A 24,961-nucleotide genomic window follows, 5' to 3' on the forward strand; every position below is an offset into this window, starting at 1 on the left:
AGCCAGAGTTTCACTCTGTCTTCCAGGCTGGAGTGCAGTGGTGCAATCACTGCTCACTACAGCCTTCACCTCCCAGGCCCAAGTGATCCTCCCATCTCAGCCTCTTGAGTAGCTGGGACTAGAGGCATGTGCCACTATGCCTGGCTAATGTTTTTGTACTTTTAGTAGAGATGAGGTCTCACTATGTTGCACAGGCTGGCCTCGAATTCCTAAGCTCAAGCCATTCTTCTACTTTCATCTCCAAAATGTTGGAATTGCAAGTGTGAGCCACCATACCTGGCTTTAATTTTCAGTTTACTGTGTTGACTTCACACTTGGCTTGGAGAAGGGAGAAAACAGGGCTGGGCCTGGTGGCTCATGCCTATAATCCCAGCAATTTGGAGCCTGAGGCGGGAGGATTGCTTGAGTGCAGGAGTTCAGGACTAGCCTGGGCAACATAGGGGGATGCCCCTCTCTATGAAAAATTTAAAAATTAGTTGGGAGTCGTGTCACGTGCCTGTAGTTCCAGCTACTTGGGAGGCTGAGGTGGGAAGATCACTTGGGCCTGGGAGGTCGAGGCTGCAGTGAGCCATGATTGAGCCAGTGCACTCCAGTGTGGGTGACAGAACGAGACCCTGTCTCCAAACAAAGAAACAAACAAACAAAAAACAACAAAAAAGGAAGGTAATTCTTTTTGCAGTTCAGGTTCTAGCAAGATGAAAGAAGTTAAGGCAGAAGGATCTGAGCCTTTGAGTGCTTCCGCATTAGGACTTGTGTAGAGAGCGTATGTGTGTATCAGGGTGGCTGGTTCCGGTCCATGAAAGAATGATGACACTAACATTCCATGTTAGGTTATGGAATTAAATTGCTTCTTGAACTTGGGACATTATTGTAGACATAAAAGCAAGTTTAGTTCTTACAGTGAAGTGGGTGAGCTCTTTGGGGTTCATTTCATTGCCACCCATTTATGCCCGTTTGGGCAATCATACAGAACTTCCAGGCCAGCTCAGAATGTGCGCAGTCCCGGCAGTTGAGAGGAAGAAGTCTAAAATATTTTTAAATGCCATGCGGTGGCCATCCTTAGTATTTGGATTACCTGGTTCGGATAGACTGGATGAAAGGCAAAATGAAAGAAATGAAGTGGGTTCATGGCTGCAGCTTTGCTTCTGTGATTTTAGAGAAATAGTAAATGCTAAACTGTGTGCTCTCAAAGAAGGGAAGAAATCAATTTCCATGAAGAACAATGGTATAATAAGAGTTTATAATGATAGTTCTTTTATTTTTTAAATGTACACTTCCATATATTCTTATATATTTAATTGATCTGTAAATGGAAATATATAAAATATTGGTTGCACATGTTTATGTAACAATGTATAGCAGGGATGTGGAGTTGAAGAATTATACAGACATGAAGAAATAAACATCTAAGCAGGAGACAGCTGAGTAAAGTCTGATCCTTGTTTCCCTCACGGAATCTTTTTATTTCCGTGTAGCTCCTTTCTCTGGAGCAACAGCTGTTCATGGGTCCAGAGTTAGACCAGCTATGCTTGAGTTCTGGTTGACCGAACATTTCCTAGATGACAGTAAGCCTGTCACTTGATGCCCCACTTCCTTCTTTCTCTCTGGTGTGTAATTTTTAACAGCTTTATTGACATATAATTTACATACCATAAAGTTCATTCAAGAATAGATTTTTTCTTTTTGCTAAACTTAAGAAATTGTGCAATCACAGCAGTCCAATTTTAAAACATTTTTATTCACTTAACCAGTCCTAACTTTTGTGCCCTCATTAATACTATGCAGTGCATATATATAATGGGTTGTTGCACAGACTCAATAAGATAGTGGTTGGCTGGCTCGCGCCTGTAATCCCAGCACTTTGGGAGGCCGAGGCAAGTGGATCACCAGGTCAGGAGTTTGAGACAAGCCTGACCAATGTGGTGAAACCCTGTCTACTAAAAATAGAAAAATTAGCTGGGCGTGGTGGCACGTGCCTGTAATCCCAGCTACTCAGGAGGTTGAGGCAGGAGAATCGCTTGAACCCGGGAGGTAGAGGTTGCAGTGAGCTGAGACTGTGCCACTGCACTCCAGCCTGGGCAACAGAGTGAGACTCCATCTCAAAAAAATAAAAAAATAAAAAAAGATAGTGGTTGGCACATAATAAGTACTCTATAAATACCAGCTATTGTATTATTATGGAGTGCATTAAATATCCTTGTCATATTGCAAACACTGGGATGAATGTAATGTTTTTTAGAAACCAGAAGATTAAAATATATATATATTTATATACATACAACATACATATATATAACATATTTATATTTATTTACATAAAACTATATATATGTTTTGCATAGTTCCAAAACATGTTTTAAAAACTCAGGAGTAGATTGGGGAAGATTTGCTATTAAAAATTTTTAGAAACGCTCTAGTTGCAAGCAATGGGAACATCAAAGATGAGAGTTTTACAGGTCTTAGAAATATTTTTTAAATGCTCAATATTTATTATTCTTACACCTCCAAATAACTCTAAGGAAGATCATAAACCACCAGCAGGCATTGGTCATTTCTTTTTCATGCTACACAGTGCCCATCCCAGAATAGTTAAAACTACGTTTAAGAAATGCATCATGGCTGGTCGTCGTGGCTCACACCTGTAATCCCAGCACTTTGGGAGGCTGAGGTGGGCGGATCAACTGAGGTCAGGAGTTTGAGACCAGCCTGGCCAACATGGTGAAACCCCGTCTCTACTAAAAATAAAAAAATTAGCTGGGCTTGGTGGCGGGCATCTGTAATCTTGGCTACTCGGGAGGCTGAGGCAGGAGAATTGCTTGAACCCGGGAGGTGGAGGTTTCAGTAAGCCGAGATCACGTCATTGCACTCCAGCCTGGGCCACAAGAGTGAAACTCCATCTCAAAAAAAAAAAAAAAAGAAGAAGAAGAAGTAATGCATTTGATTTGCTATGATACTACTCTGGACAGGCATTGTTAATTTTATATTTCAAGAAGATGAAGTTTTGTGTGGTGTTTAGCTCTGTAACTATAAAGATTGATAGGGAAGTAGTCATTTCTATCGTTTCCTTTTCTTTTTTTTTTTTTTTTTTTTTGAGATGGAGTCTCTCCCTGTTGCCCAGGTTGGAGTGCAATGGTGGGATCTTGGCTCACTGCAACCTCCATCTGGTGGGTTCAAATGATTCTCCTGCCTCAGCCTCCCAAGTAGCTGGGATTACAGGCACCCACCACATGCCCAGCTATTTTTTGTATTTTTACTAGAGATGGGGTTTCTCCATGTTGGCCAGGCTGGTCTGGAACTCCTGATCTCGTGATCTGCCCGCCTTGGCCTCCCAAAGTGCTGGGATTACAGGCGTGAGCCACTGTGCCCGGCCTACATTTCTATAGTTTCTTTGGAAAGAATAAGATCATCAGGCTCCTATGAGAAAACAGCTGATGTTCCAGAATGAAATATTTCCATGTATTTAAGTACGTTACCCTAGATAGCTCTAGCATTGTGTGATTGGGTTCATATTGCAAAGGAGATTTTTTTAAGCCCTGAAATATCTGTATCTGCAATAAAATTAAGTTGGCTGTAATTCTTTTCCCAGCACTAAATTGAGTTATTTAGCAAACACATACCAAGTCCCTATTATGTGTATCTTTGCATAGTCAAACTGTTAAAGCTAAAGCCACAAAGATGGATTTGATTCCCACCATTAAAAAGCCTGTGATCAGGCCAGGTGCAGTGGCTCATGCCTGTAATCCCAGCACTTTGGGAGGCCAAGGTGAGAGGATCACCTGAGGTCAGGAGTTGGAGACCAGCCTTACCAACATGGAGAAACCCCACATCTACTGAAAATACAAAAATTAGCTGAGCATGGAGCACGCACCTGTAGTCCCAGCTACTTAGGAGGCTGAGGCAGAAGAATCACTTGAACCCGGAAGGCAGAGGCTGCAGTGAGCCAAGATTACGCCATTGCACTCTAGTCTGGGTAAGAGAGACTTTGTCTCAAAAAAAAAAAAAAAAAAAAAAAGAGCCTATGATCAGCTGGGTAAGGTGGCTCATGCCTGTAATTTCAGCACTTTGGGAGGCTGAGGCAGGCGGATCACATGAGGCCAGGAGTTTGAGACCAGCCTGACCAACATGACGAAATTCCATCTCTACTAAAAATACAAAAAAATTAGCTGGGCATGGTGGCACACACCTGTAATCCCAGCTACTAGGGAGGCTGAGGCAGGAGAATAGCTTGAACCCAGGGAGTGGAGGTTCCACTGCTGAGGTCATGCCATTGCAATTCAATCTGACTGAGGGAGTGAGACTCTGTCTCAAAAAAATTTTTTTTAAATTAATAAAGCCTATGACCTAGTGCATCAGTGATTAACATATTATGTGGAACTTTGGTTGAACTTTGGTTTGGACATAATCTTCCTTAACCACTGCTTAAAATTTTATTGCCAAAAGACATACAAACAGAAAATTTCAAACTGGATAAAAATGTACAGAATTAGATAATGCCTCAAAGAATCTTATATACAGACCTAGAATGTGCTGATTTCCAAGTAGTTTATATTTTTATAATTTGATTCAAAGTACTTAGACTTACACCTGCAATTCCTAATATATTTCAAAAGTATTTTATTGCCAAGTTTTTATATACTGTTTGTCAAATTTGCCACAGTTTTTAGCTGGATGACTCTGTTCTCCTTCTCTGCTAAGTTGAGTCCATCTGCAGTTTCCTTTGCATGTTTGTGACCCTTTTGTATGAAGACTGTTTATATATTTTTTTGTGTATGCATTTTTATTTTAAAGGCGTTTTGTATGAATTTTTTTTTTTTTTTTTTTTGAGACAGAGTCATGCACTGTTGCCCAGGCTGGAGTGCAGTGGTGTGATCTTGGCTCACTGCAACCTCTGCCTCCTGGGCTCAAGCAATTCTCCTGTCTCCTCCTGAAGAGCTGGGATTACAGGCACGTGCAACCATGCCCAGCTAATTTTTGTATTTTTGTATTTTTTTTTTTTTTTGAGACGGAGTCTTGCTCTGTTGCCCAGGCTGGAGTGCAGGGGCACGATCTCTGCTCGCTGCAACCTCCGCCTCCCGGGTTCACGCTATTCTCCTGCCTCAGCCTCCCGCGTAGCTGGGACTACAGGTGCCCGCCACCACACCTGGTTAATTTTTTTTTGTATTTTTAGCAGAGACGGGGTTTCACCGTGTTAGCCAGGATGGTCTCGATCTCCTGACCTCGTGATCCACCCACCTCGGCCTCCCAAAGTGCTGGGATTACAGGCGTGAGCCACCGTGCCTGGCCCTAATTTTTGTATTTTTAGTAGAGGCAGGGTTTCTCCATGTTGGCCAGGCTGTTCTTGAACTCTTGACCTCAGGTTATCCACCTGCCTCGGCCTCCCAAAGTGCTGGGATTACAGGCCTAAGCCACCTCCCCCAGGCCTCTTCATTCTTTATAATGTAACATTTTTAATGGCTGCATGATATTTATTTGAAAGTATATGTTTTACTTATTAAGTATCCAGTTGTTTCTAGTTTTACCTTAATTTAAATAATGCATTTTAATGTTTACATTTGTTTCCTTAGACTATGTTCCAGAAGAAATAGAATTACTGGATCACAGGGCACTTCATTTTTAGATTATGTATCATGGTGGCAGACCTTCAATACCAAGATGAAATGGAATATGTGGTCCATTCAAGTAACGGGAACTTCAGTTGAGAGTCACGTAACTGGGGTCTGCAGTCCTCTCAGAATTTCCGTTGTACCATTGAGGAGAGCATCTCCGATGCCCTCCCTGACCAGTTGATAAATTGTCTTGCAAAAGGCTCATCTCAAATGAAGACGTAGTTCCTGGAATTTTTAAAAATGTGTCCTTTTTATAAGACTTTTTAATAGGAAAAAAATACATGGTTATTGTCAAAAATACAAATTTATAAAGGTTTTTAATTGCACGAGACCTTTCCTGTTTGCTCTCAGGCAGCATCAGCATTAAGCAGTTCTACCGCGACAGACCTTAATTCCGTACCTTAAAAGCAGCAACTTTTTTTTTTTTCTCCTCTTCACTTAGGCTGCAGGGCCTAATTCAGATGAATTAACTACTTCATTGGCTTTATAAAATGCTTACTGAACTAAAAATGATGAAAGAAAAAACAAATTAGTGATGAAACACTGAAAAGAAAAATAAAACATAACATTCATGAAAATGCTCACAAAAGGTTTTTTCTGCATCAAAAGTTAATAAATGCTGTACATTGTTTATAAATAATTAAAATGGACTGATTGTGATAATGTCTTCTCTTTTGACCCTTCCAGCAAACTTCTTAAAGGTTATCAAATATAGTGGTGATTTTGTATGGCCTGTGTTGACTTAATTTATAGTTGTTTTTTGTAATTTATTAATTTGCTGTTTCCAGATGTGCTCTCTCCCACCCGTTGTTTAAGCTGTTCACCCTAGGTATATGCTGAGGAACTGGATGGCAGAATCTGCAGTGCAGAAAGCAGAAAGGCATGATTTCTCAGAGGTAAGATGGTTGATTTTTCTCAGTTCATTTTTATTAATTAAAAATCTATTATATTTTGAAGACACTTGTTTGCAGACCTGCTAAATTATACCATTGCCAACACCAGCTTCCTAGATTTCTCCCTGCTTGGTCTCTCTTTGATTTATCCTTTGAATTATTTTCTCATATTTTCTATTTATGCTTTATAAAAATTTTTAAATATTTATTTTAAAACACACATATGTACTTTATTTAACCCTTCAAGGGTCTGATTCTGCTGTTTATTGTTTGTGTTTTGGAATTGTGGATTTTAGTCTCTGAAATCTAGTGAAATGGAATTTAAGGGTATATGTCTCCAGACGGCAGTAGCATTTGCTCCTTTCAGGCATGGATCCATGGTACTACCAACCTGGGTCCACTTTAATCCTGACAGCAATGAAGACGAATAAACTAGAGCTACATGTATTAGCATGAATGACTCTCACAATTAAAATAAAAATTTTTAGACATGGGGTCTCACTCCATCACCCAGGGTGGAGTACAGTGGCATGATCGTAGCTCACTGCAGCCTCCACCTCCCAGGCTCAAGCGATCCTCCTGCCTTGGTCTCCCAAAGTGCTGGGATTACAGGCAAAGCTACTGTGCCCAGCCAAATCTCACTTATAATGTTAAGCAAAACAAGCAAATGGCAAAGGAATTCACACAATGTGTTACTACTTGAATATAGTGTAAAAATAAGCAGAATCCTATCAATATCATACAATACGGCTTCAACCGTATTGAAGGTATTTTATTGGTGAAGTTGAATGGAGGATACACAGGTGTCCATGATGTTATTCTGTATATGTTTTCTGCCTCAAATATTTCATCATTAGCTGTTTAAAAATGCATTGCACGTTATGTATTTTTTACAACAGGAATGTCCCTGGCTCTCATGCTGCCACTCTCCTGTCCCATGCCCAGAGGGTACATTATTGATAGTCATGACCCTCTTTCTCTCTCAAACCAATCGTAGCCTCAGAACCATTCTTATCACAGCGTGTCCTGACATCATCAGCCACTGATCACAGTTGGCGTGAGAGAGAAACCATTTTGCTCTTTCTAATTTGGAACTTGTATTAGCTTTTTATCTCAGTAGTTTAATTAGCCTGACAATTCTAGGTTTTCATTTCAGAAAATATAATATTTTTAAATATAATCTTTTTATGATATGAAGGAGAAACAAAGAGAACGGAGACACCTCAGCATTTATCATGAGATAAATTTGTCTCCACAAGGGAAACTACACAGTGTTCAGTAAGCTGTTTTGTTGGCCTGTGTCTCCTTTCTTCCATATCTTTTATTCCCCCCCTTCTTTCCATCTCTTCCTCAAAATTATATTTGAGTATTGAGGCAGTGCCCCTGGGGCAGGGTGGGAAGAGGTGTTTTCTTAGGGTCAAGTAAACATTCTGGCCCTGGCCAGCTGAGAGAGAGAGAGCACAGGAACAAAGCTTCCCAACAGGGCACCACCAGGTTCTCCGTGTGCGGGGGTCCTTGGAGCAGTCCACACCAGCAGGAAGGCACGGCAGCTCCACTCACGTGCAAGGATCTGAGAGCCCCACCGTGACCGTGCGGGGCAGCCCTGCCTTAGAAGCTTCAGGCTCTGCAGAAAGCAGTGTCTCTTGTAACAACTCCATAGGCATAATTTCCAGATCCTCACAAGAGACCTGCCTCATAGTAGGAGTCACCGTGCTTAGGAAAGTCCAACGCATCCTATCAGGTATTTGCAGTTCTCCCAGTCCAGAAGTTACTTGTCCTTTGTAGTCAGTGCTGTATAGTGATAGAGTTGACCTACCACCTTATCAGGATACCAGGGAAACAGAACCAGAAAGGTAACTAAATGTCAACTTCTCATGCAGGAGAAGAACAACATTTTGTCAAACCTTTCTACATGCAGTCCTTTACACATGGAACTGGTATTTACCTTCTTTCCTCAAAATTTCTTGAGAATCCATTCAATGCAAGATGCTGTGGAGAAATGTAAAAATTAATTAGAGGAGCTCTTAAACTAGTAGGTAGGTGAGACCAATAGGTATACAGCCAACTTTAATAAAAAGAGGTGTATAGAAAGTAGCCAGGCAGAAGTGCTAAGATCGGCTCCAAAAGCCCTGTATTTATCATGATGCAATCTTCATATTTAAAATACTAGTGACACAATAATATGTTCTACCTGATCTCTCACCTTTAATTTCTTAGTATAGATGATCATCCACCTTTTCTATCACAGCTAAGCATTTCCTTTGTAATACCCAAGAAATAGCAAAAGCACTGAAAATATGCATTTTGATCTCAGATTGATTGTGGAAAGAGGTGTGTTCTTCCGTGCCTCAGTTTATTTCCATGGGGCCAAATTCCCAGTAGGAAGCAGCATGAGCTGGAATTCATGGCCTTCATTTGGAAAGATTGCAAATCATTGACATCCTTTTATTTATGTAAATATTTTAGAAAATTACAATTGCCTAAATGCTGTAAAGGGATATTAAAATTAAAATATACATTTTCATTCACTTAGTTTAGTACAAAAAGAAAGTACTCTTAAAGATCTTTCTGTGGAATCCTAGAAACTCCAAGTAACAACTAGAGTTGAGTTTTTCCATAAAGCTTAAAATGTATAAACTTTTTTTGTTGTTGATGTTGTTGTTGTTTTCTTTGAGAAGGAGTCTAGCTCTGTCACCCAGGCTGGAGTGCAGTGGCACAATCTCGGCTCACTGAAACTTCTGCCTCCCAGGTTCAAGCGTTTCTCCTGCTTCAGCCTCCCAAGTAGGTGGGAGCACAGATGCGTGCCACAACACCTGGCAAATTTGTGTAATTTTCGTTGAGACAGGGTTTCTCCATGTTGGCCAGGCTGGTCTCCAACTCCTGACCTCCACTGATCTACCTGCCTCAGCCTCCCAAAGTATAAACATTTTTAAACATTTTAAGTTGAACTTGCCATTTAGAAATGGAGAAATTCATCAGGGTCCTGAGTAATTCTAATCTGCATTTACCTGCTCACATTGTTCACTAGGTGCCTCTTCTCCAGCAAGTTCTTCAGCATCCTTTCCAGAAGCATTTGACAGCCAAGAAAGCAGGCTACATCTCACCTACTCCTTCTTGGGGTAAAGATCTCAGACTTAGTTGCTCATCTTAATTTGGGAAAAATAAATTAAGGAATTCTTCTATCATTAAGCACAACATAAAATAATCTATTTAATAAATTCTTTCTGATCATCCACATTTTGATGCCAATCCTACATTTGAAAATAATGATTATATATGCAAATATTTTTAGCCAATTAAATTGGAACTTATTCTTTGAAACATCTTCATGATCATTTTTGTTCTAATCTGTAACTTTAATGGAATAATAAGGTGTTGTTGATAAACTACATGAGCTATTCTCACTGATTATCTTATGGTGGTTTTTATGAAAATTGATTATTACATATTAATCTAGTATTTGCTGTAAACTCAGCAGTTTGGAATACATCAGTAAGTATTCAGCTTTATTATGCTACTAGAGTTTTTTTCCCTATTATAGAATTTTCAAACATTTACTAAGGTAGATAAAATTTTAATAATTTAATGAACCTGGTTTACCATTTGATTAGCTTATTAGTAATCAATACACGGCCAATTTTGCTTTATTTACACCTCCACACACTTCCCTCATATTCCTTGTTATTGCCTTAATTGAGATATAATTTACATGTCCTCAATTATGTTTTGGAAAATGGAGACATTGTTTCATTTCCTCTACAAATATTTCTGTATGCCTCTCTAAATGTTAATGACTTAAAACACAAACAGACCCTGACATCATATGACCTTAGGACAAATTAGCAATAAATTCCTAATGTATAAAATTAAATATCCAGTCAGTTTTCAAGGTTTCCCTATTGTCTTGTAAATTATTATCATCATCTTTATTTTATAGTTATTTTAATTGGGATCCAAATAAGGACTATGCATTAAAATTAGATGAAAATATGTCTTAAGTTTCCTTTGATATCTTTGAGCATATCACCTATGTGTGTCACCTACATCTTTTTTCACTTGCACTCTTTTGGTTTATTTTGTTTTGATTGAAGAAACCAGATTATTTATCCTGTAGTATTTTGACACTCTGCATTTTTCGGATTGCATTTTGTGGTATTTATTAAACCTGTGATATAATTTGAATGTACGCTCCAAATCTCATTGATATGGTTTGGCCCCATGTCCCCACCCAAATCTCATCTTGAATTTTGACCCCTATGTGTGGATGGAGGGACTTGGTGGGAGCTGATTGGATCATGGGAGCCATTCTCCCATGCTGTTCTTGTGATAGTGAGAGAGTTCTCACAAGATCTGGTTGTTTGATAAGGGCCTGGCATTTCCCCTTTGCTCTCTGTCTCTCCTGCTGCCATGTAAGATGTGCCTTGCTTCTCCTTTGCCTTCTGCCATGATTGAAAGTTTCCTGAGGCCTCTCCAGCCATGCATAACTGTGAGTCAATTAAACCTTCCTTTCTAAATTACCCAGTCTCAGGTAGTTTCTGTATAGCAGTGTGAAACTGGACTAATGTACTCATGTTGAGATGTAATCCCCAGTGCTGGAGGTGGGGCCTGGTGGGAGGTGTTCGGGTCATGGGGACAGATTCCTCATAACTTGGTGCTGTCCTCCTGATAGAGTGGGTTCTTAGGAGATCTGTTGTTTGAAAGTGTGTGGCACCTCCCCTCGCTTGCTCTCTTGCTCCCACCCTCTCCATGTGAGAAGTCTGCTCCTGCTATGCCTTCTGCCATGTCTGGAAGCCTCCTGAGGCCTCCTCAAAAGCTGAGCTGATGCCAGCACCATGCTTCCTGTAAAGCCTGCAGAACTCAGCCAATTAAGCCTCTTTTCTTTATGAATTACCCAGCCTCCCATATTTCTATATAGGAACAGAATAACAGCCAAGCACAACACGTTTCTCTGCCCCTGTATTTCTGTAAATATAGAGCTTCAGTCAGTTTCAGAACTGATTTATTTGGCAAAAATACTTGAAATACAGAGCAAACGTCTGCCTTGGTGAAATGCCACTATTTCTTCTATAACTACATTTATGTTCTATTTGAATTTCACTTTGTGTTACCACTTTTTTTTTCTGTTGCAGTTTTAGCCTTGTTGATTAATTTCCACTTTTAATTATTCCTTTTTGTAAAATGTCACGTAGGCTTCTCACTGGGAGACAAGCAGGCAAGACAATGACATGCTTTGCTCTCTGTATGAACTCAGTAACAAATATGCAGTGATTGGCAACAACATACTTTGAAAGAAGTAATGGGTCACTGATCATGATTCATCTGTTATTTAGGCTGTGATTTGTGGACTGAAGAACTAATAAGAAGTTTGTACTTTATGTAAATACAGGTAAAATACCATGATAACTGAAATTAGAACCATGTTGGGGAACTCATGTCATTTAACTAAATCATGGTTATTGGAACTAGGTAGAGTGGTGATGGCCTATAACTCCTACCTTCCTGATGTTTTCTTTTTTATCTTCAATAAACATTTACATTTTTCCTTATGTAGACTTTGAAATTGTCTGTCAATTCTAGACATGTAGTTCTTGTTGCTATTGTGAATCACTTTTTATACTACATTTTATAATTGAGCATCACTGGTGTATAGCATATAGGACAGTTTTTGGTTTCTATAATTAATAGGTTGACTTTATTACAGTATTAAGTAGATACATTATCTGAGAATTTAAAAGTCTGTCTTTTTCATTCAAATAGTTTTTCATCCTATTGTTTTTGTTGTTGTATGCATTGGCTAGAGACTTCAGGATAAAGTCGAATAATATTAATGATAATATTGACTTTAATGGTGTATTAGTCATGTCTCTTATTTTCTGAATTTGATGCTTTGACATCCAGGGCCTTGTTGCCCCTGGAGGGACTGCCCCTCTCAGGATAAGCTAATTCCTGGACGTAAGCAACTTGCCTGCATGTATGTCCTCATATATAAACCAACCAATCCAGAGCTCATACCCCCTTCTTTATCCTTTCTTTATCACCCTCTATTCTTCTTTATCTGTCTTTATCCTTCTTTATCACTCTCATGTCCCGGGCCACTATCTGCCTGCCCTAATTGCCTCAGGGCCAGGTAGCAGACAACTAGGGACAGCCTCTCCTCCCCAGGACCCCATGAAATTATTCAAACTAGCCAATCCTAAGACTGGTTGCCCTGCCTTGCTTGTTCCTTCCTGTGGAAAGTGCAGTAAAGATTCTTACTTGTGCTTTCCCCCATCCCCTCTGCCTCCTGACTGACCTTGATGTTTTCCTGTTTTGCCTCTTGTGGTGTGAAGTGCCTACAGCTTCTAGGGAACCCTGAGTAGCAAAATAAACTCCTTCCCTCATGACACTCATTTCTGTGTTCATGTGTCTTACCATATTGATTAAAACAAATCCTGGGTACCATGAAAATAAATGACATTTCTATTCATGCTTTGTTATTAAATATGCCTTTTGCTGTAGGTTTCTGATAACTTTTATCAATATAAAAAATCTTCTTCAATTGCTAGCTTCTTAAGAAGTTTTAATTTTTTTTAACAAGGAGTGGTGTTGAATTTTATCAAGAGCCTTTTTACATTTATTGAAATAATTGTTTTTTCTCCTATGAATTTTTCTAATAAAAACTATACTGATTGAACAATAGGCTAAAATTAAAGTTTCATCAAAGACTCCCAAGATATAATAGCTGTGAAAGTCTAAATCACCATATGTAGGTTTTCATAGCAAATATCTGAGAACCTGCTCCACAAGTATTAATTCCCCTCACCTGCTTTAACAATATGAAAGGATGTGGAGTGGAGAAGACTGCAGGGAGCTATTGCCTTGCACTCTCCCCTACCTTGCCTTTGATAGTCATATGTATGGAGAGGAACATAATGCACACTCTTAACCCTGGGTCTAGAGGAGGACTCTTCAGGAGGCCACCAAGACAACTGACCAACAAACTCCTGGAACTAATAAGCAGTTATAGCAAGGATGCATACAGGATTAGTATAGAAAAACCCATTGCAATTGCTCTCCTGCACACCAACAATGAGCAATTGGAATTTGAAATTAAAAACACAATGCCATTTATGTTAACATTCCCACCACCAATGAAATAATTAGGTCTAAATCTAACAAAATATATAAAAGATCTATGAGGAAAACTATGAAATTTTGATTAAAGAAATCAAAGAAGGACTAAATAAATAGAGAGATATTCCATGTCCATGGATAGGAAGGCCTAGCATTAACAAAATGTCAGTTCTTCCCAACTTGCTCTCTAGATTCAATGCAATCCCCATCAAAATCCCAGAAATATATCACTTGGATATTGACAAATTGATTCCAAAGTTTATATGGAGAGGCTAAAACAAAAACAAAAACATAAACAAAAACCAAAAAAAATAAACAAGAATAGACAACACAGTATTAGAAAAGGAGAAAAATGGGAGTAACACTACCCAATTTCAAGATTTACGAGAAAGCTACAGCAATGAAGACAGTGTGGTAGTGGCAAAAGAATAGATTATAGATCAATGGAACAGTATAGAAAGCCCCAAAATAGAGCTATACAAATATTTGACAAAGCGGCAAAGGCAATACAATGAGGAAAAGATAGTCTTTTCAACAAATGGCGCTGGAACAACTTAATATCCATATGCAAAATCAAAAATCTAGACACAGATCTTACATCCTCCCCCAAATTTAGCTGAAAATGGATCATAGACCTAAATGTAATACACAAAATTATAAAATTTTTGGAATATAGGAGAAAACCTAGATGACCTTGGGCATGGCAATGACTTTTTAAATACAACACCACCAATGTCATGATCCATGAAAAAAGTAATTGATAAGCTGGACCTCATTCAAATTAAAAACTTCTGTGTAATGCACAGTCAAGAGAATTAGAAGACAAGCCACAGACTGGGAAAAAACATTTGTGAAAGACATATCTGATAAAGTACTGTTATCAAAATATGCGAAGAACTCTTAAAACAACAATAAGCTGGGAAAACTGGCCAGCCATATGTAGAAAGCTGAAACTGGATCCCTTCCTTACACCTTATACAAAAATTAATTCAAGATGGATTAAAGACTTAAACGTTAGACCTAAAACCATAAAAACCCTAGAAGAATACCTAGGCATTACCATTCAGGACATAGGCATGGGCAAGGGCTTCATGTCTAAAACACCAAAAGCAATGGCGACAAAAGCCAAACTTGACAAATGGGATCTAATTAAACTAAAGAGCTTCTGCACAGCAAAAGAAACTACCATCAGAGTGAACAGGCAACCTACAAAATGGGAGAAAATTTTCGCAACCTACTCGTCTGACAAAGGGCTAATATCCAGAATCTACAATGAACTCAAACAAATTTATGAGAAAAAAACAAACAACCCCATCAAAAAGTGGGCAAAGGATATGAACAGACACTTCTCAAAAGAAGACATTTATGCAGCCAAAAAACACATGGCTCACCATCACTGGCCATCAGAGAAATGCAAATCAAAACCACAATGAGATACCATCTCACACCAGTTAGAATGGCGATCATTAAAAAGTCAGGAAACAACAGGTGCTGGAGAGGATGTGGAGAAATAGGAACACTTTTACACTGTTGGTGGGACTGTAAACTAGTTCAACCATTGTGGAAGTCAGTGTGGTGATTCCTCAGGGATCTCCAACTAGAAATACCATTTGACCCAACCATCCCATTACTGGGTATATACCCAAAGGACTATAAATCATGCTGCTATAAAGACACAAGCACACGTATGTTTATTGTGGCACTATTCACAATAGCAAAGACTTGAACCAACCCAAATGTCCATCAATGATAGACTGGATTAAGAAAATGTGGCACATATACACCATGGAATACTATGCAGCCATGAAAAATGATGAGTTCATGTCCTTTGTAGGGACGTGGATGAAATTGGAAATCATCATTGTCAGTAAACTATTGCAAGGACAAAAAACCAAACACCGCATATTCTCACTCATAGGTGGGAACTGAACAGTGAGAACACATGGACACAGGAAGGGGGACATCACACTCTGGGGACTGTTGTGGGGTGGGGGGAGGGGGGAGGGATAGCATTAGGAGATATACCTAATGCTAAATGACGAGTTGATGGGTGCAGCACACCAGCATGGCACATGTATACATATGTAACTAACCTGTACATTGTGCACATGTAGCCTAAAACTTAAAGTATAATAATAATAAAAAAAGGAAAAAAAACAAAAACAAAAAAAACTAATCTAAAAAAAAAATAAGAAAAGGAATAAGCCAGTTAAAACATTGACAAAAGATCTGAACACACACCTCACCAAAGAAGATGTACAGATGGCTAATAGGCATATGAAAAATTTGCTCCACATCATATGTCATTAGCAAATAGCAAATTAAAATTGATACCACTACCTACCTATTGAAATGCTTAAATGCAAAACACTGACAATACCAAACAGTGACAAGGATGGGGAGCAATAAGAATTCTCATTTATTCTTGGAGGGAAAGCAAAATGAAACAGCCACTTTAGAAGACAGGTTGGCAGTTTCTTACACAACTAAACACACTTTTTCCATATGATCCTGCAATTGCACTCCTATTTGCTTAAGTGAGTTGAAAACTGATATTCACACAAGTGTCTGCACAGAACTTTCTAGCAGCTTTATCCATAATTGCTAAAATTTGGTGGCAACCAAGATGTCTAGCAATAGGGGAATTAATAAATGAACTATGGTCCATCCAGACAATGGAATATTATTCAGTGATAAGAAGAAATGAAGCGAAGATCACGCCACTGCATTCCAACCTGGATGATAGAATGAGACCCCATCTCAAAAAAAAAAAGTTACATAAAGGAGAAATGAATTATCAAGCCATGAAAAGATAATTGAGTGCTATGGTTTGACTATGGATTGGCCCTTCCAAAACTCATGTTTAGGCTTGGTCCCCAAAGTGGCAGTGGTGGGAGGTGCTTTAAGCGTCATTAAGATGGATTAATTTCTTTCAGGTTCTATGGGGTTAGTTCTCATGGGAATGCATTAGTTCCCACAAGATTGGGTTGTTATGAGCAAGATTGCCTCTCCTGGTTTGTCCCCCTTTTTCATGCAGCCACTTCTCCTTCCACTTATCTGCCACGATATGATACAGTCAGTGGGCCTTCCCCAGACACTGGCACCACCCTCTTTGGACTTTCCAGGCTCCAGAAGCATGATCCAAAATACATCTCTTTTTAAAATAAACTACCCATGTATTCTGCTGTAGGAACAGAAAATAGACTAAGACAAAAAAAAAAAAGAAAGTCAGATATTTCTAGATTCAGAAACCTCAGTAAAATATCTGGCAACTTAAATAAAAAGAAACTCACAGTTATACCCACTGTGTGCACCAAAGACAAAGAAAAGGTCTTAAAATCATGCAGAGGGGGAAACAAAGAGATGACCTAATAGAAATAATAATTTGATAGCTGACTTCTCAGCAGCAACAGTGAAAGGGAGAAGACAGTGGGGACAATTTCCTCAAAAAGCTGAGAGTTTTTACTGTCAGTTGAAATTTTACATCCACTGAAACTGTCCTTGAAGAATGAGGGTGAAATAATGATAATCTAGGAAAAGAAGAAGTCAGCTATAACTCAACTACTAGGCAATAATGTGTGTGTGTGTGTGTGTGTGTGTATGTGTTTGAAACCAAAGTGTTCCAAAGTCCATGTGTTTCCTAGGTTAAAGTTGTTTAACTTGGGACTTTATTGAGTATGGATATTAGCATTATAACTGGCCGTTAAAAGAATGGACACAGTATATAACTTTTCAACAAGAAGCTTAAAAAGGGGAGTAAGAGAAAAATCCTAATCACATGAAGTAGACAAGAAAGGAAGATAAAAACCCCAGAAAAATCCGGGGTAATAGGAAGTACAAAATAAGATGTTAAAAACAAATACAAATATATAATCACAGTAAGAGTAGTAAGAAGAGGCCGGACGTGGTGGCTCATGCCTGTAATCCCAACACTTTGGGAGGCCAGGGCAGAAGGACTGCTTGAGGCCAGGAGTTAGGCAGCAGCCTAGACAATATGATGAGACTTCTATCTTTACAAAAAATAAAAATTAGCCAGGCACGGTGGCATAAGCCTGCAGTACCAGCTACTTGGGAGCCTGAGGCAAGAGGATGACTTGAGCCCAGAATGTTGAGGCTGCAGTGAGCTATGATCACACCACTGCACTCCAGCCTGGGTGACAGAATGAGACCCTGACTCTAAAAAAAAAAGAAAATGAAAAAAGTAAAAAGAATAAACTTGCAGTTAAAAGATAATTCCTGAACTAGACATAAACACAACTAAATCTGCTCTCTGTCATTAAAAGTGGTAAACATAGAACATAAAGGCATAGAGAGTTTGAAAGTGCGTGAATAGATGTGTCAGGCAAATACCTGAAAAAAGATGACACAGCTGCATGAGTACAAGACAAAAAGCAGAAAACATTGCATGGTGATGGACGGTTCAACTCACCAGGAAGTCACATACATAATTTTTGTTTACACTTAATAATTAACCGTATCAGAATATGTAAGGCACAATTCACCAGAACAATGAAAAGATATTGACAAATCTGCCCTCAGAAGATTTTAAAATATCCTTCCTAGTAATTGATGGATGCAGCAGACCAGATAACAAGCTGCAGGCGGAAGGTTTGTGCAACATGCTTAACAAGCTTGTTTTAAGGAACATGTATAGTACATTGTACCCAAGCACACATAAACCATGTGTAAAAATGGATCACACATCAAGCCATAAGTCTCAAACACACTTCAAAGGCTCAATTATCATGGAATTGGGTCTTTTCAGTATCATACCAGCCAAGATTCCTATGATCAAACAAAATATGAGGCTTAAATGTTCATTCTCCTCTTTGAGGACCTACTGTAAAATCTTAGTTCATATTCTATCATGTGACAGATTAAGTCATGTTTTCTGTAAACTCTACCAAACCCTGTGGGTTTTGCTGCAGTTGGCCTATTACATGGGTCTTTGCCCCAGTGGCAGCATTATAAAAGAAATTATGGAGTTTTCATAAGCTGTGATATCGTATTACTGCCCTATATTATTAATTATACACTGTTCATAATATATTATTATCCTTGCACTTCCTCTCTAATGTCCAATTTCACCCCACTTTTTGCACTCCCCCCCCACCTCCAGTATCTCACTAAAATATTCATAAAGGAACAAAGTTTGCTGCATTTTCAGGGTCAATCTAAATAACCCCACTCAGGTATAGGTAGTTCTTGTAAAGACCTCTCAGCCAGACACCAAAGATTGTGTTCCACTTGAGTGAAAATCACAGAGTTGACGATCCTCATGAGAACCATCTATTCATGGACTTGCCTGGTTCTATTTGTCAGCGTTTTCTTAACATGAGTGACTCCATTTTGACTCTGACAACTTTCACAGCTCTCTTTGCTGAACCTTTCCTGTATTGTCCCAGAGATCTGCATAATGACCATTATGTAGTCAGGTATCAGAAAAGCTGTGTTTTTCACATGGAACAAGGCGGGGAACAACACACACTGGGACCTGCTGTGGGGGATTGAGGGGAGGGAGAGCATCAGGACAAATAGCTAATGCATGCTGGGCTTAATATTTAGGTGATGGGTTGATAGATGCAGCAAACCACCATGGCACATGTTTACCTATGTAATAAACCTGCACGTTCTGCACATGTATCCTGGAACTTAAAGTAAAATAAAATTTTTTAAAAAATTTAAAAAGAAAAGCCTTATTATTACTGTATCTGACATCAAAAGAACATAATATACTAAAACTGGAGTTACTGTTCCCGAGATAAAATTTAATGTAAAGCAAATTTACCTTCTATCCTATTTCAAGCATATGCTCAAAAAAATTAAGAACACCTTGCCAGTTTTAATTACTAAATATTTTGGTTTTAAAACTAAATTTGTTTCATTTTAAATTTCCATTTAGCCTGCAGGGGTGTCCAATCTTTTGGCTTCCCTGGGACACACATAAGACCTACTAACGCTCGTGATAGCTGATCAGCTAAAAAAAAAAAATTGCAAAAAGTTCTCATAATTTTTTTAAGAGAGAGTCTTGCCCTGTCATCCAGGATTGAGTGCAGTAGCAAGATCTCAGCTCACTGCAGGCTCCACCTCCTGGGTTCAAAGGATTCTCCCACCTCAGCCTCTGGAGTTGCTGGGATTACAGGCATGTGTCACTGTGTCTGGCTCATTTTTGTATTTTTAGTACAGATAGGGTTTTGCCATGTTGGCCAGGCTGGTCTCGAACTCCTGACCTTAAATGATCCGCCAGCCTTGGCCTCCCAAAAGTACTGGGATTACAAGTATGAGTCACCGCGCCCTGCAAAGAGCTTATAATGTTTTAATATTTGTTGGGCAGCATTCAAAGTTGTCCTGGGCCGCGGGAGCCCATGGGTTGAGACAGCATGATCTACAGCTTACTCTTCTCCAAATATTAAAACATATCATTAATTACCTTCCTTAATTTTAAGAAAATAGCCTTTTAGTCCATCAGAAGCCAGTTTGAAAGACAAGAGATATAGGTAACAAGAGGCTAGGATAAACTGGGCAGGGAATGTATCTCTGAGGGAAAACCTTCCAGATTGAAATACACATCAGTAAGATTGCTTTTACCTGGCCCTACATTCTTTTTTACAGGATACTAACAGCATTGTAATAATAGAGAATTCAAAAACTATCTAAAGAACTTTTTTTTTAACTACTGTTATTCAAGCATTAAAAAAAGCAAAACCAAAACAGCCTGTGTCCAGGGCTCCAATCAATCAAGCAACGTGAATCTCAGAGCAAGGGAACAGGCTCTACTGGTCATATTTTCTCGTTTTCCTCTCTCGATTTTCCTGAAAATTCTGAAGGTCGCAGAGGTAGAGATGAAAATCTAAGATCACCAAGACTTAAGAAGGCATGGGATGGTGAAAGCTATTTTTAATTATAGTATTGACCTCAAGATCGACTGACCCAATAATCCTTATAGAAATACCATACGTAGAACGTTTAACTTTTATTCATTTATTTTATTCATTTGCTGCTTCTGAACATTGATTCTTCGTGTCTCTTGCGGGGGTGGGGCATAGGAGGCCTCTTGGCGACCGCGGGGGGAGGGAGCACGAAGTCCAGGGGCGGCGGGAGTTCTGGGTCGTCCAGGGGTGGCAGCGGTGGAGGTGGCGGCAGGAAGTCGTCTGGCAGGGCGGAGAAGCCCCTGCCACCTGTGTTCTTGGCCTTGGGGAGCGTGGCGGGGCTGCTTCTGGTGTCCCAGGACCTCTGCACCAGAGGAGGCGGGGCAGGCTGGACTTGGGGCCTTGCGGGACCCGGGGCGCTCCTGGCGGTTCCCGAGGGCTGGCTTCTTATCCTGTAACCAAGCGACAGCAGCATTCATTATTTTAAAATTTTTGAAATTTTAAATTTATTGTCATTAATTAATGGAGACAGGGTCTCACTCTGTCGCCCAGCCTGAGTGCAATGGCGCGATCTGGGCTCACTGCAGCCTCCATCTACTGAGCTCAAGCGATCCTCCCGCCTCAGTCTCGTGAGTAGCATTCTTTATTCTTGACAGAACAGCCCCAGTGGACAGGACCATGCCATAGATAGGCGAGGTCTCTGTCTGCCCCCTGGGGAGCCTCCGTCCCTCAGTCACTGAGACCCCTGGTTGTTCATGAGCTCATCTTCGCTCTCGAATAGGGAAATGACTCTAAATGGCCTTTAACATTATTATTATTGAGACGGAGTCTTGCTCTGTCACCCAGGCTGGAGTGCAGTGGCGCCATCTCAGCTCACTGCAACCTCTGCCTCCTGGGTTCAAGTGATTCTCCTGCCTCAGCCTCCTGAGTAGCTGGAACTACAGGTGCTGGCCACCACGTCCAGCTAATTTTTGTATTTTTAGTGGAGATGGGGTTTCACCATGTTGGTCAGGCTGGTCTCGAACTCCTGACCTCATGATCTGCCTGCCTCTGCCTCCGCCTCCCAAAGTGCTGGAATTACAAGCACGAGTCACCACACCTGGCTTTTTTTTTTTTTTGTGACAGGATCTCACTGTGTCACCCAGGCTGGAGTTCAGTGGTGCAAGCTCGACTCACTGCAACCTCTGCCTCGAGGGCTCAGTGATCCTCATGCCTCAGCCTCCTGAGTTGCTGGGATGACAAGCATGTGCCACCATGCCCAGCTAATTTTTGTATTTTTTGTAGAGATGGTTTTTTGCCATGTTGCTCAGGCTGGTCTCCAACTCCCGGGCTCAAGTGATCTGCCCACCTCGGCCTCCCAAATTACAGGTGGAGCCATCTCACCTGGACAGTTTACCTTTTCTCAACTGCATGAAAGTTGGCTGGTTCACCGGGTATAAAATGAGCCCCGTAGTCCCTATTATGACCTGTGTCTCAGATTGTGATGAGACCAAATGAGATGTATATATATGAGTTCTGAAAAGAAAAATCATCAGCGTGTTTTGGTAGAAACCAGAATGCCAAATTTGGCTAAAGTCTATTAGAGGCATAGCCCTTCCCCTGCCAATACTGAAATACATTATAATAACTTGTATTTATATAATGAAACATCCCCAGGCAGCTGGATTGAATCCCTCTGTTTTAGTGGTAATTATCATTCGAATTTACATTTCATCAGGGTTCCAGTTTATTTCTTCCTCTGCTTAACAGCTTCTTACCACTGAAGATTAAATCTGGAAATTTTCTTTCTAACAAAGTGCCTTGTGATTTAGTTTCTATTTTATTTAGTTTATTTACTTAGCATGATAAGCTAATTAACTGGCGATGTACTTTTTCCTTTTTAAAAAATTTCTGAGCAGGTAGCTTGGGTATTGATGTTCACATATAGTTAAGTGATTTCTATTCTCGGATTCTTTTATTTCTTTCAGCATTTTTAAGTGCTTTCCTTCGATTGGCATTGTAGAAATAATGAAAATAGCAATAGCTGAAAGCACATTGCATGAGAAGCACAGGCTTGAGAAGATAATGAGAACATTAAAGAAATACAACTTTTACAGGCCTGCAGTGGTTGTCAAAATTATAAGAAGTTCAATAAATACTAAGATGTAATTGTTTTCACCACTGACTGATGGACAAAATGAAGGCGGGAAAGAAGTGAAAAACTGCTAAAGTGAAGCACCCTGCCTGTCCTAGCTGGGTGATATGCTATTGTCACAGTTATTTAAGGTTGTTTTGAATCACACATGAGAAATACTCAACAGAATTTATACAATCAACCAAGAGGTTTTGAACTAGATAAGTAACTAAATCATAATTATTAGCTATGATTTTAAGATAGATTTAAGTGAATCCTCATTGATCTATTCGGTTGAAAAAATGTTATGGAGGATGTCATACCTATTGGCTATTATTTTACAATGTATTTTCTCCTCCATCACTCTGGGGATGTATGTAGGACATTAATGGGGAAAATAGAAAATGCACATTTTTAATGTAACCCTTTTTTATCTTTTTTAAGACAAGGTCTTTATCTATCACGTAGGCTGGAGTGCAGTGGTGTGATCACAGCACTGCAGCCTTGAAATCCTGGGCTCAAGCAATTCAAACACCTCAGTTACCCAAGTAGCTAGGACCACAAGTGCACACCACCAAGCCTGGCTAATCTTTTAATTTCTAGTAGAGATGAGCCCTTGTTCTGTTGCCCAGGCTGGTCTGGAACTCTGGAGCTCAAGCAATTTTCCTGTTTTGGCCTCCCAAAGTACTGGAATTACAGGCGTGAGCCACCGTACCCAGCCTGTTTTCTCTTTTTTTTTTTTTTTTTTTTTTTCTTTGTGAGATGAAGTCTCGCTCTGTCGCCCCAGGCTGGAGCGCAGTAGCGCGATCTCGGCTCACTGCAAGCTCCGCCTCCCGGGTTTATGCCATTCCCCGGCCTCAGCCTCCCAAGCAGCTAAGACTACAGGCTCTCACCACCAAGCCCGGCTAATTTTTTTTTTTTTCGTATTTTTAGTAGGGACGAGGTTACACCGTGGTCTCCATCTCCTGACCTCGTGATCCGCCCGCATCAGCCTCCCAAAGTGCTGGGATTACAGGCGTGAGCCACCGCGTGTTTTCTATTTTTAAAAGAGCAGTTATTGGAACAATGCGAATGGTTGAGAACATGGGCTTTGGGGGACGGCTGGATGGAATGTATGTCAGCTACTTGCTGGTTTTACCTTCGATGTTTCAGCATGTGTTTGGGCCTTTTCCAGAACAGCACTGACAGAATGTGCAGCCCGGGGCATCTGTCCATTGGGCTGGGTGATGCCTTTTATAGGTCCTGAGAGGGAGGAAGTGAGAAAAGATGAGTGAGAAAAGAATTTTCAACATTCTTGAAAGTTAATCTGAAAGTACAAAGCAGTTTACATCTATAAAGCAAAGAAAGATACTTCCTGGCTACTTCTTACCAAAAAAAAAAAAAAAAAAAAGGAAATAAAAACAGAGCAAAGGAAGCAATTCACAGGTATGACATGGTACACAAAACCGTATGAAAAATCTGAGGTTCTGTGACAAAACTTTATATGAGATTCAGCAAAAGATTCAGGAAGGTGAGTACGGTATTTGATAAAGCCCACTGACGAGGGTCTGGATTAATTGGGATCGTGGAGAGGAATCGTATGTTTTACTTTTGAAAACGTTTCAATAATTGAAGAATAAACCTTGAAAACCAATTTTCTTTTAAAAAAATTGTATTATTGATTTCCCTAAAATGTATTTATCTAGTTTCATACCGTGCTGAGTACAGGAACAACTTTTGAACATTGTCCTCAACAAAGAGTATATTGGACTGAGTGCGGTGGCTCACGCCTCTAATCCCCGCACTTTGGGAGGAGGAAGCAGGCAGATCACGAGGTCAGGAGCTCAAGACCATCCTGGCCAACATGGTGAAACCCCGTCTCTACTAAAAATACAAAAATTAGCTGGGCGTGGTGGCGCATGCCTGTAGTCCCAGCTACTCAGTAGGCTGAGGCACAAGTATCGCTTGAACCTGGGAGGCGGAGGTTGTAGTGAGCCGAGATCACACCACTGCTCTCCAGCCTGGTGACAGGGTGAGACTCAGTCTCAACAACAGCAGCAGCAACAACAACAACAACAACAACAACAAAAGAGTACATTGGACACAGAAACAATGGAAATAATCTGGAATTAGATGTGAGTTTTTTTGTTTTCCCCAAAAGTCCTGGTATTACGATTTTATTTTCTTGCCTTTTAATTTGTCCTTTTGACAGAAAGCTTGACTCATGGAAGGTTTGCAGTTGTTACAGAATCAGACAGAAGAAGCTCTACATTGATTTCTCAGCTGCTTAGAAAGGATCCCGCCAAGGGTGGCCGCCTCTCCACACCTGGGCTGTTTGTCCTGCAAGTTAATTGCCGCCCAGCCCACACCAGAAGGTCTTCCGCTCCT

The 24,961-nt window shown here is 40.0% G+C and overlaps 1 long non-coding RNA gene across 1 annotated transcript; it reads right to left on the bottom strand.

Moving 5' to 3' along the window:
• Nucleotides 1-20,572: 20,572 nt before the first annotated feature.
• On the bottom strand, nt 20,573-23,841 carry LOC129048418 (uncharacterized). Its single transcript, XR_008510756.2, has 3 exons — nt 23,733-23,841; nt 21,865-21,996; nt 20,573-20,933 (listed from the first exon to the last, which is right to left on the bottom strand). It is a non-coding gene; the product is annotated as an uncharacterized LOC129048418 (long non-coding RNA).
• Nucleotides 23,842-24,961: the final 1,120 nt, after the last annotated feature.

This window comes from Pongo abelii, chromosome 8, assembly GCF_028885655.2.
Source record: "Pongo abelii isolate AG06213 chromosome 8, NHGRI_mPonAbe1-v2.0_pri, whole genome shotgun sequence".
In the NCBI taxonomy this organism is placed as follows: domain Eukaryota; kingdom Metazoa; phylum Chordata; class Mammalia; order Primates; family Hominidae; genus Pongo; species Pongo abelii.